Below are 10,505 nucleotides of genomic sequence, written 5' to 3'. Positions count from 1 at the left end.
GCCTCCACGTGACAATCACGTGATGCTGCTTGCAATTTACCCACTATTATATTTTTTAAAAAAATTATATATTATATCTGTAAATTATTGAAAAATCCTCAATCTAAACATGTTTTGCTCTACACCCTTTAGCCATTTTTTTATACCACAAGTTTTGTTAATTTGTACCACATATTATATAGTTTTGTACAACATTATATTATGGAGTGTTATTTATTATTATTATTATTATTATTATTATTATTATTATTATTATTATTATTACAATCCAAAAAGTGTTAATAACACTTCGTTTTATTGTCGATAACGCGTAACTCATCTGATACCAAGGTTTTAAGTATAGCCTTGTGTGACGAGATCTCAAGTTCGACTCAATTGTAACAATGATTCCCTCCCCAAACTCAAAAAAAAAAAAAAAAACACTCCACTTTGCTTAATTTATTACTAAACAATATTGTCCTTATAACATCTTTCCTTTTATAATTAAATTTTAATTTAATTTAATTTAAAAAACACAAATACAATAATTTTATGAGTTAACAATTAAATTTTAATTAAAAAAATAAAATCGATTTTTATAAAAAAAAAAAATCACCGAATATGTATAAGAACTTTTAAATAACAATAAGATTTAATATTATTTATATATTATCTCAAGTTTTAGTATTCATATATAAAATATTTGACAATTATTTTTACAAGAATATATAAATTATTGGGATGTAAAAATTTATTTATTCTTATTAATTTCGAGATAAAATACAACATATCTTAAAATTTTTATATCAAATTAATTTTTTTTATTTTATATATATATTTGTGTGTGTCCTTGCTACTAGTGCACGGAGCACATGTGTTGCATGTGCATAAAATCTATATTATTTAAAATTAAATTTTATTTTATGAACTTGAATTTAATTATAATTTTTGTTTAAATGTTAGGATAATGTGATAGTGGTTATGATAATGGGGATAGTGGAACAAAATGTGATAAGTTTTTTAAATAAGAAATTTACTTTTTTTTACCTTCATTGTTAAACATCTTAGAAGAATGATAAAAGGTAAATTTGGAAATACATTAAAATGACCAAATATAGTTTTATATGGGGTTCATGTATTATAATGTAGTAAAGATTTATTAACATGATTTCAACAATACAAAAATATTATTTGAATCTATGTAGATAAAAATTAAATATTAAGTTACTTGATACCTAATTTATTTTTTATTTGATGTTAGGATCTGTTGGGTGGTGACCGTAAAATTCTGTTGGAACTAGCAAGTGCATTAGGTCAAGTTATAGTATATAGACAACGAGTCCAATTATCGATCTCACAGAGACTGTAGTCAATTATCAAGATTTGATTATTTTACTTAATCTAAACAAAATAATAAAAAGGATGCAATGAGTTAAATAAAAATTCAATTAATAAAAAATAAGAATTAAAATAGCTGAAATATAAATTTAATTAAAATGAGACAACTAAGACACATAAAGGTATCGAACTAATTTATGCATCCACGTGGCACAACCCGAAAATCATGTTTATTCCAATCACGGTGAATTTTCCTATCTTATTCAACAATCTATTTCTAGAGTTGTCAAACATATTCAAGTTGGACGGATTAATTATTTCTAATTAATTCTAATCAAACTCAAACGCATTCAATATTTATGAAAATTCAGTTTTCATCTAAAACCGAATACTGAAACCGAATACTATTTCTAATTGATTTAATCATATGTTTATTGAAGTGTTTGAATCTATCTTTAATCAATCCTCTTTCGATTCGTGGTTAATCAACAAATATGTGACTAGGTGATCAAGCTATTCACAATAAATATTAAACTAACATCAATCAATAATAAAAAATATTAAAAATCATTCAAACATGTAATCAAGTCTCAAACATAAATTAGTTTCGACCTAATATCGTGATCTTGGTTGAAGAAAACTACTCAAAAATCGAAAATTTAATTCAAAACAAAGTTGTCATCATAAAAAGAATAAAGAAAAAGAACGAAGAAGAAGAAGATGGAGTGTCTTCAATCCTCTTCAATGCCGCCGCCTTGATTTCCTGCGTGAAAGTCCCGAAGTCTGATGGAAAATATCTTATTTATATGCTAAAATCCAGCCATCTTTCTTTCTGTTGTTGATAGAGTCCGAAAATATAAAATTTCCATGTCGCTCGAGCGGCATAAAAACCCGCTCAAGCGCCCAAGTTTCTGTCCAAAATTTTTAAAACACGCCGGACACGCTCGAGCGGCAAGAAATCTCGCTCGAGCGCGTCATTTTTTTCCCATAATTTTTTTTGTTCGTGCAGCGCCTAGGCGCTACATTTTCCTTCCCAACGCGTAGTTTTCTTGAAAAAATCATATCCGAAGTTCTAGCAGTCGGATCAAGCTGAAATTTGGACAGCAGCTTCAAAATATCTTGAACGGTGGCGCTACATTTTCCTTCCCAACGCGTAGTTTTCTTGAAAAAATCATATCCGGAGTTTTAGCAGTCGGATCAAGCTGAAATTTGGACAGCAGCTTCAAAATATCTTGAACGGTGGAGATCAGATTTGGATGTATCTAACATCAAAATTAATTTTTTGAGCATTGATGCTCTGTAATTCATTTTTGCGGCTCTTCTCTTGCTCCAAATTCTTGATTTCTTCATTGTACCTTCATTCAAACCAAGAAAAATGAAATGTAAACCACATGCATGAAATAAATAAATTAATTAAATAAAAACACTCTAAAAACATAATAAATGCATGCAAACTCGACTCGAAACTAGCAAAAAATCATGTATAACAACAAACTTATCAACTCCCCCATACTTAAATCTTGCTCGCCCTCGTGCAAGACAAATGATGAAACAAACACAACAAAACAACGAAGTAGGATAAATTCATGGAAAGTAGCAGTCTCAGTGAAGTAACATATCAAACTCAAAAATACTCTCAACTCTCCACAATACACCCTCGGTTTTGTTGGAACACGTTTTCAGATCAGTGTGATATGATACCCGGAGCAGCGAAAGTTTAAAAATTTTTATTTTCTTATATGGAACAATTCCATATCATGGGTATCAAATCCTAACGATTAAAATCAACATGTAAAATAATAATAACAATTAATATTTTACCTTTTCAAGCTATGGCTTGATTATGGACACCAACAGATTAATCTGCTCTTGTTGTAAATCTCAGAAACTGATGACTCGCTCGATCAATCTCCTGAATTAGGTCCACGAACAAAAAACTAAAACCCTCTGATTGATTGCACTAGAAATCAATCAGATGTTTATCGAAGAGATTTACAGATTTGATCTGTCAATTCAGAATGTAATTTTCAAAAAATCACTGACTGAATTCTCTCTCAAAAGGGAGACAGGATTTTCGAATTCTCCTTAGAACTCTTCTAAGATTTTCGAAAATTGCTCTGTCGATTATGAGTTTGTGTGTCTAATTTTGGACTGCAATAACTTATTTATAATGTGGGCTGCTAACACCTTAGGGCCCATTAGTCATAGGTTCAAGTCTGACAAGAAAAACCCGCATGTTCAAAAATTAATATAAAATTCATCGTGACTCAGAATGATAAACCAATTTCACCATTGTGCATAGAAACCATTTCTGCAGCTTTTAAAGTCAAGATAATTTTTTTGAATCCGAATTCAGTGATTTCCAAAAATTCTCATCCCTATGTCATTTTCGGAAATTTCACTCCCATTAGTTAAGAAGTCCAACTTATCTTTCGCTAAATTTAATTTTTTAAATTTAACTATCTCAACGGGGATTAGTAATTCATTACTTGTATGACCCTCAATGGTTCAGGGATACAGCTAGCCGTGGGCTCACAACTCCTTGTGACTTGGAACAACAATTTCCGACTTACCCATCGAATCATGGTAAGAGCGCCTAACAACATCGCCCCATGATTCCCTAGGTATCACTGATAGTGCCTGCAAGAACCAGTAGGTTTTGGTTAGCGTACAGTACGGTCCCTTCATCCATATATCCCGATCGAATCAACAACCATTGGTACATCGAGATTCGTTCGAGATTCGATAACTATGCAATGCATCTTGAAGATCAAATAGTGACATCGCATGTGCTACTAGGAAACCAAGTAACCTAAATCACATCGAATACTCTGGCCAGAGATTTGTCACACTAATATCTCCTCAGATCGCATAGGATATCCACACTCGCAAGCGTGTGGTGAATCCTTGACAACAAAGCATCGACTCCTATATGTGTCGTAACTGTACCCAATCCCGACACCTGATGACCCTCATAGAGTCGGTAAATGAGTCAAAGTATAGTACTAGCATATAGAGTCTCCATGATGTTTCAAGTAGTAAGGACTAATAGTGTACAACCAAAATCGCAGACTTATCCACTCAATTAATAATAACCACTTGGAAAGTCCGAATAGGGTAGTTCGATCATTCATCATATGAATATCCATTTGCATGCTTTGAACATCTCTATGTTCCATACCAATGAAACGTGGTACTTGGCATCGCAAATGCTAGTCTCAATCTCAAGCGATCCTTATCCTTATTTGCGGACGGCTCAATTGACTAGGAACTGTTTAGAATATACAGTGACTATAAGATGTGTTCATGATAGTGATATCTCTTTATTCACTATCTCATCTTACTTACACTATAGTATATTCAAGGTCTTTATCAAAATAACAATAGTATATCACAATATAACATTATGAAGAAAAATAAAGAAAATGCCATTAATGAATGTAAATTATATTAAACAAAGATTGTTTACAATAAGAGACTCTCAAAGCCCTTAGCCACAACTTGGATAGCGGGGCATCAACTCTTTCAGGTTTAATGTGAACGTGTGTGTGTGCGATGTTATTCCAATTACATGCAACTTAAAAAGAATCTGTTTTCAAGACTTCTTAGCGACCTAATAACACATCAGTGCAAGTATCACTTTCATGCATTCATTCCTTCCAAATACCTTTAACAAACACACCTTTCTCGATATTTATTATTACGCACCGCATAATTTTGCACCCGACTTTCTTAAGCCCCATAAATTACCCGCAAACTTAGCTATAATTGTGATAGGATTCGGATTTCAATCCTCTCTTCTATAGCTTGGATGGAGCATCAACCCCATTGAATCCGCAGACTTAGCCTTGGACTTGATAATTAGGATTCAATTCCTCGTCCATGAACCGGATGGAGTTGAGTTTTTTTTTTTAAAAAAAAAATCAATCAATTTTTTTTTTCAAAAATGATGGTGTGCCCAAGATCATAAATGCAATGTTAGAGCATCATTGGAATTCAAAAGACACAATTAAGATCACTTAGCACCCAGTGTCATGCAATGGTCAAACAGACACAAACATCATCAATTTTTCGCTACAATTCACTGGTCTAACATAAGTGCTTAAAAAGATTCACGGTTCAACATAAGGTTTCTCATGTCAAATCAAGGGCAAACATTTTCAAAAAATTAATTTCATAACTTCATATCATCATTGGCTCTCATTCATCATCCTACTCAACACACATGCAAGCGAACACAAAAACGAACAAGATGCAAGCAGGCTAAAACATGAACACATGCAACACAAACACAACACAAAACACAATGAAATAAAAACTAGACTACCCCTCATACTTATCCAAAGCATTGCCCTCAATGCTTCAGAAACAACAAAAACAAGGCAAGAACAAACAAATGCAAAGACGAACATAAACACAATGAAAACAAATATAAAGCTCCTCTGGTCTAAGATTCTTCCTCTTCCTCCGGTTGTAGAACTCCAACAGTAACTTCTCTTAGTGGGGCAACATACTGCACATATAAAGGCGACGGATAAGGTGGTGGATTAGCAAAAAGGATAAAAATAAAATAAAAATAAAATAAAAATAAAAAGAACAATAAAGAAATAAAGAAAAGAAAACGATGGGTTGCCTCTCAGTCAACGCTAAATTTATAGTCTATAGCCCGACTTTCTCAAAGCAATCATCAAAGAGCGGTTGTCGCTCATGGTAAGAATCATACGACTTTACGTATGGGTCTTGATTTTGTACGCCCTCATGCTTGGCGTGGTATTAACATTTTAAGCTCGTAGCTCCAACAACACTCCATATGAACTGATTATTTTGGGAAGAGACTTCGAATCTAAGCCGAAGCTCATAAATGATGTAATTAGGGGTGTTCATTATCCGGATATGACCGAAAAAACCAACCAAAATTAAAATTTAGATTTTTTTGGATCGGTTTGTCGGTTCGGTTTTGAATACAAATATTGAGTTGTTCGGTTTACCGGTTCGGTTTCGTTTTTATGAATAAAAACCGGAAATAACCGAACCGATCGGGATATAGGATATATTATAATTTAGTCCCTAGGTTATTAGGTTTTCATATTTTATACATATTATATTTTAGTCCCTGGGTTATTAGGTTTCCTTCTCACGCAGACACGCATCGCCGCCTCACTCTCTCTCACAATTTCTACAGACCGTCTCCAATCTGCTTTGTCCACCGAAGCTTTCATCAAAAAATTTTCCGACCGCCAAGCTTTCCTCATGATCCGACTTCTATGTTCGTCGCTGAAGCTTTCTTCATCTGCGACTCTGCTCGATTGCTCTGTTCATTGTTGTGGTTGTGCTCGGTTGTTTTGTTTGTTGTTGCGATGTTGTGAAGCTGCTCAGCCTGCTCGGTTCTTGTTTAATCTTTATATTTTGTTAATGGCATTTTTAGATGGCTGAAGATGATAGCAAACTTGGTGAAAGTAAAAATTCAAATGATGAGCCACAAATCACATCTTCTACGAAATCTGCCGATGATTCAAAGAAAAGGAAATCCATAAATCTTAGATCAGCTATGTGGGAACATTTTGAAAGGTATGATGATTCTGATGGGAATAAAAGAGCAAGGTGTCGTTATTGTAGTTCAAACAATGCTGCTGATTCAAACTCCAATGGAACATCTTCTTTAGGTAATCATATGAGAAAGTGTACACTAAATCCCCATAATGCTGAGACTAAACAAGCTAAATTAAGATTTCAACCAAATTTGAATGATGCAAGTGAAATTTAACTTAATGTTTGGAGATTTGATCAAGAATCACGTAGAAAAGCTTTAGCTCGGATGATCATTGTAGATGAGCAACCTTTTAGTTTTGTTGAAAGAGAAGGTTTCAAGCACTTTATTAATATAGTACAACCTCTATTTCGAATTCCTTCTCGTGCTACGATAACGAGAGATTGCTTTGAACTTTTCTTGGAAAAAAGAAAAAACTGAAGTTGTTTTTTAAAAGAAACACATCAAAGAGTTTGTCTCACAACATATACATGGACTTCGATACAGAGAATCAATTATATGTGTCTTGCATCTCATTTTATTGATAAAGATTGGAAACTACACAAGAAGATCCTAAATTTTTGTCCAAAGTAGTCATAAAGGTGATGATATGGCAGTTTCAAGTGTTTGATAGATTGGGGTTTGGATAAAGTTTTCACCATTACAGTTGATAATATTAGTTCAAATGATACAACGGTGAAAGAATTTTCAAAACAATTCAGTAAATGGGGAACTATCATGGATGGTAGTCATCTTATGTGAGATGTGTTGCTCATATTATCAATTTTATTGTTCAAGATGGATTGAAAGAGGTTGGTGATTCTGTGAAACGTGTGAGATAGGAATGGCAGCGGGTCGAGTTTGGGCAAACCCGAGACCCGCCCCGCCCCGTGAACCCGACGGGTCCAATCCGGGTTAGACCCGTTGGATCCGCCAAATTTTATATAATTTAAATTTTATTAAATAAAAAATTAATAAAAAATCATTAAATTTAATTTTCAAATTTATATTAACAATATTTAGGACAAAAAATATTCTCATAAGTTAAAATATATTATTTTTTTATTTAATTAATAATTAAAACTAAAGAAATTTTATAATGATATATTTTTATATTAAAAATATCATGATATATTAAAATTATTTCAACCCAAGAATATTATAAACTCAAATTATAAATAGAGTATTGATTATTTAATATAAAAATATAATTATATATTATTAATATATATATACATATATATTTTATATTTATATATTAATATATATTTTTGGCGGGTCCAAACAAACCCGACCCGGACCTGCATATGGACCCGCTTGCCGCTTGGCCGGATCTAGACCCGCCCCACTGTCATCCATTGTGTGAGACAAGCTACGAGATTCATCAAACAATCTCCTGCGAGGATAAAAAGATTCAAAGATTGTTGTGAAATTGAAAAAATAGAAAGTAAAAAATCATTGTGTTTGGATGTTCCTACTAGGTGGAATTCGACATATTTGATGTTGAATACAACACAAGAATTTAAGAATGCCTTTGCAAGATATGTTTTTCTTGGTCCTGGATTGCTGGATAATCTTCTTAATAATACTTGTGAAGATGAGAAGGTTGCAGGTGCTTTTACTAATGATGATTGGAAGAAAATAAGACTCATGGTGAAGTTTCTTGCATTTTGAAAATGTTAGTGGATATTGATGATATTTATTTGAGTTTTATGGCGGAGAGGATGAAAGCTAAATGTGACAAGTATTGGGGTGCTCCAGAAAATATGAATAATATGATTTTCGTTGGAGAAGAAAAAGGGGGGGGGGGGATGAGAGATGATCTAAAGCTCTATGTGATAACTTTATATGATGAGTACCGAAAGAGAACTTCAAAAGAATCTCAGTCTACTGCTTTAGCTAGTAGCACATTTGACATGTCAAGTTCCGGAAACACACATAAAAGAACATTAATTCAGCAAGAGTATTTGAGGCACAGAGCCATTAGTGGAACTACAGACTCTAAATCAGAGTTGGACAAATATCTTAGTGAAGAAACAGAGTCTGTAAATGATAATTTTGATATCTTGCTTTGGTGGAAAGTTGACTCACCTAGATTTCTTTTTCTTGCTGAGATGGCTCGTGATGTATTGGCAATTCCTATTTCTTCTGTGGCTTCAGAAAGTGCATTTAGCACCGGCGTACGTGTGCTTGATCCATTTAGGAGTTTGTTAACTCCTAAATTGGTGCAAGCACTTCTTTGTGCACAAGATTGGCTTCGTCATGAATCTTTACCTATTACAGTAGAAGAGGACTTGGATAAGCTCGAGAAGTTTGAAAATAGTAAAAAAAAAAAAACTGAAAGTACATATTTTTTTAAATTAATGAGATCAATATTTTATTTTTTTAAATGGATTTTTTTTCCAGATATGGCGAGCTTGGGAAGAGATGTTTCTTGCATAACTGATATGTAAATGCGTCTTGGAATCAGGTATAATAAATGAAATTAATTTATATCAAATTTTAGTATTAATGTTAGGAATTTAGGATATATAGACCTTGATTTATATACTGATTGTTCCATTTTTCCATCGAAATAGTTGACAAGTGTGGAGCACGAAAAATGTTCAAACAAACTCAAGTGTATTCCATTCAAAATTTTGAACATGACACCAACAAAGTACAACTTACAAGCATCATGAATATGTCAATTGAGAATCTATGTAGTATGTATTGTTTTGTTTTTTTGAAAAATATTATAAGACTGAGGTTGGATGTTTGTTCTTGTATAGTTTGTTATTTTTTGTTTCTTTACTTGTGTTCGGGTATTTAAATTACATGTTGGATAAAATTCATGTTTCTTTTATTGTGTTATGTATTATTAATGATCAAACTAATCAAATCGAACCGTATAAATCGGTCCATTATAATACAGAAACCGAACCGAACCGAAGTAGAATGGTTTGACTTCGGATTACATTTTTCATAAACCGAAAACCGGAAAACCGAATCGAAATTGGATAAATTCAAACCGAACCGACCGATGAACACCCCTAGATGTAATATTGTGGAGTTGGCGTTCATGGCAAACATAGATCTTCTAATGATGTACATGGAAAGACCATCGATGAGTTCAAATCTTTTACCTTGTATGTTTCTTCATCCTCCACTGTCACTTTTGGCTTATCCTCGCATGAAAATTCCTCAAACAATATTGGCTCTTGATCTGGCACAATTACTTCATTCTCTTGACAAATCTCAGAAAATGGTTCTATAGAGTTGATGTGTGAGGACCTTGGTTCCAAACATCTAAACTAGAATAACCAACATAAAGCGAACAAGAGCCAAGCTGAAAATCAATAAAAAAAAAATTATTTCCTGTGAACAGTGTCTCGCTCGAGCGGCAAGAAACGCCCGCTCGAGCGAGCAAAACTCTGCCCGGCTCCCTGGAATACTCTCGCTCGAGTGATAAGGAACACCCTCTCGAGCGAGAAATTCCCTGTCTCAAAAAAAAGGAATTTCTGGTCCCTCGCTCGAGCGGTAAGAAACACCCGCTCGAGCGAGCAGCACTCTGAACCAAAAATCTGGGCTGTTTCTCAAAAATCCAATCTCCAACTCAAATCCATTCAAAACAACATCCATCCAACATAAATAAATAACTCCAGACAACAAGATCCAACCC

At 33.3% G+C, this 10,505-nt stretch overlaps 1 long non-coding RNA gene across 1 annotated transcript in view; it reads left to right on the top strand.

Annotated features, from left to right (window-relative positions):
- LOC140887228 (uncharacterized) overlaps positions 1 to 9,322 on the top strand; it is a 65,364-nt gene extending 56,042 nt beyond the window's left edge. The window contains exons 2-3 of the long non-coding RNA XR_012151767.1: positions 9,009 to 9,166; positions 9,251 to 9,322. This is a non-coding gene — a long non-coding RNA (uncharacterized lncRNA). The remainder of the gene's footprint in view (positions 1 to 9,008; positions 9,167 to 9,250) is intronic.
- Positions 9,323 to 10,505: the final 1,183 nt, after the last annotated feature.

Source organism: Henckelia pumila, chromosome 3, assembly GCF_033568475.1.
Source record: "Henckelia pumila isolate YLH828 chromosome 3, ASM3356847v2, whole genome shotgun sequence".
Taxonomy (NCBI): Eukaryota; Viridiplantae; Streptophyta; class Magnoliopsida; order Lamiales; family Gesneriaceae; genus Henckelia; species Henckelia pumila.
This window is presented reverse-complemented; position numbering and strand designations above follow the sequence as displayed.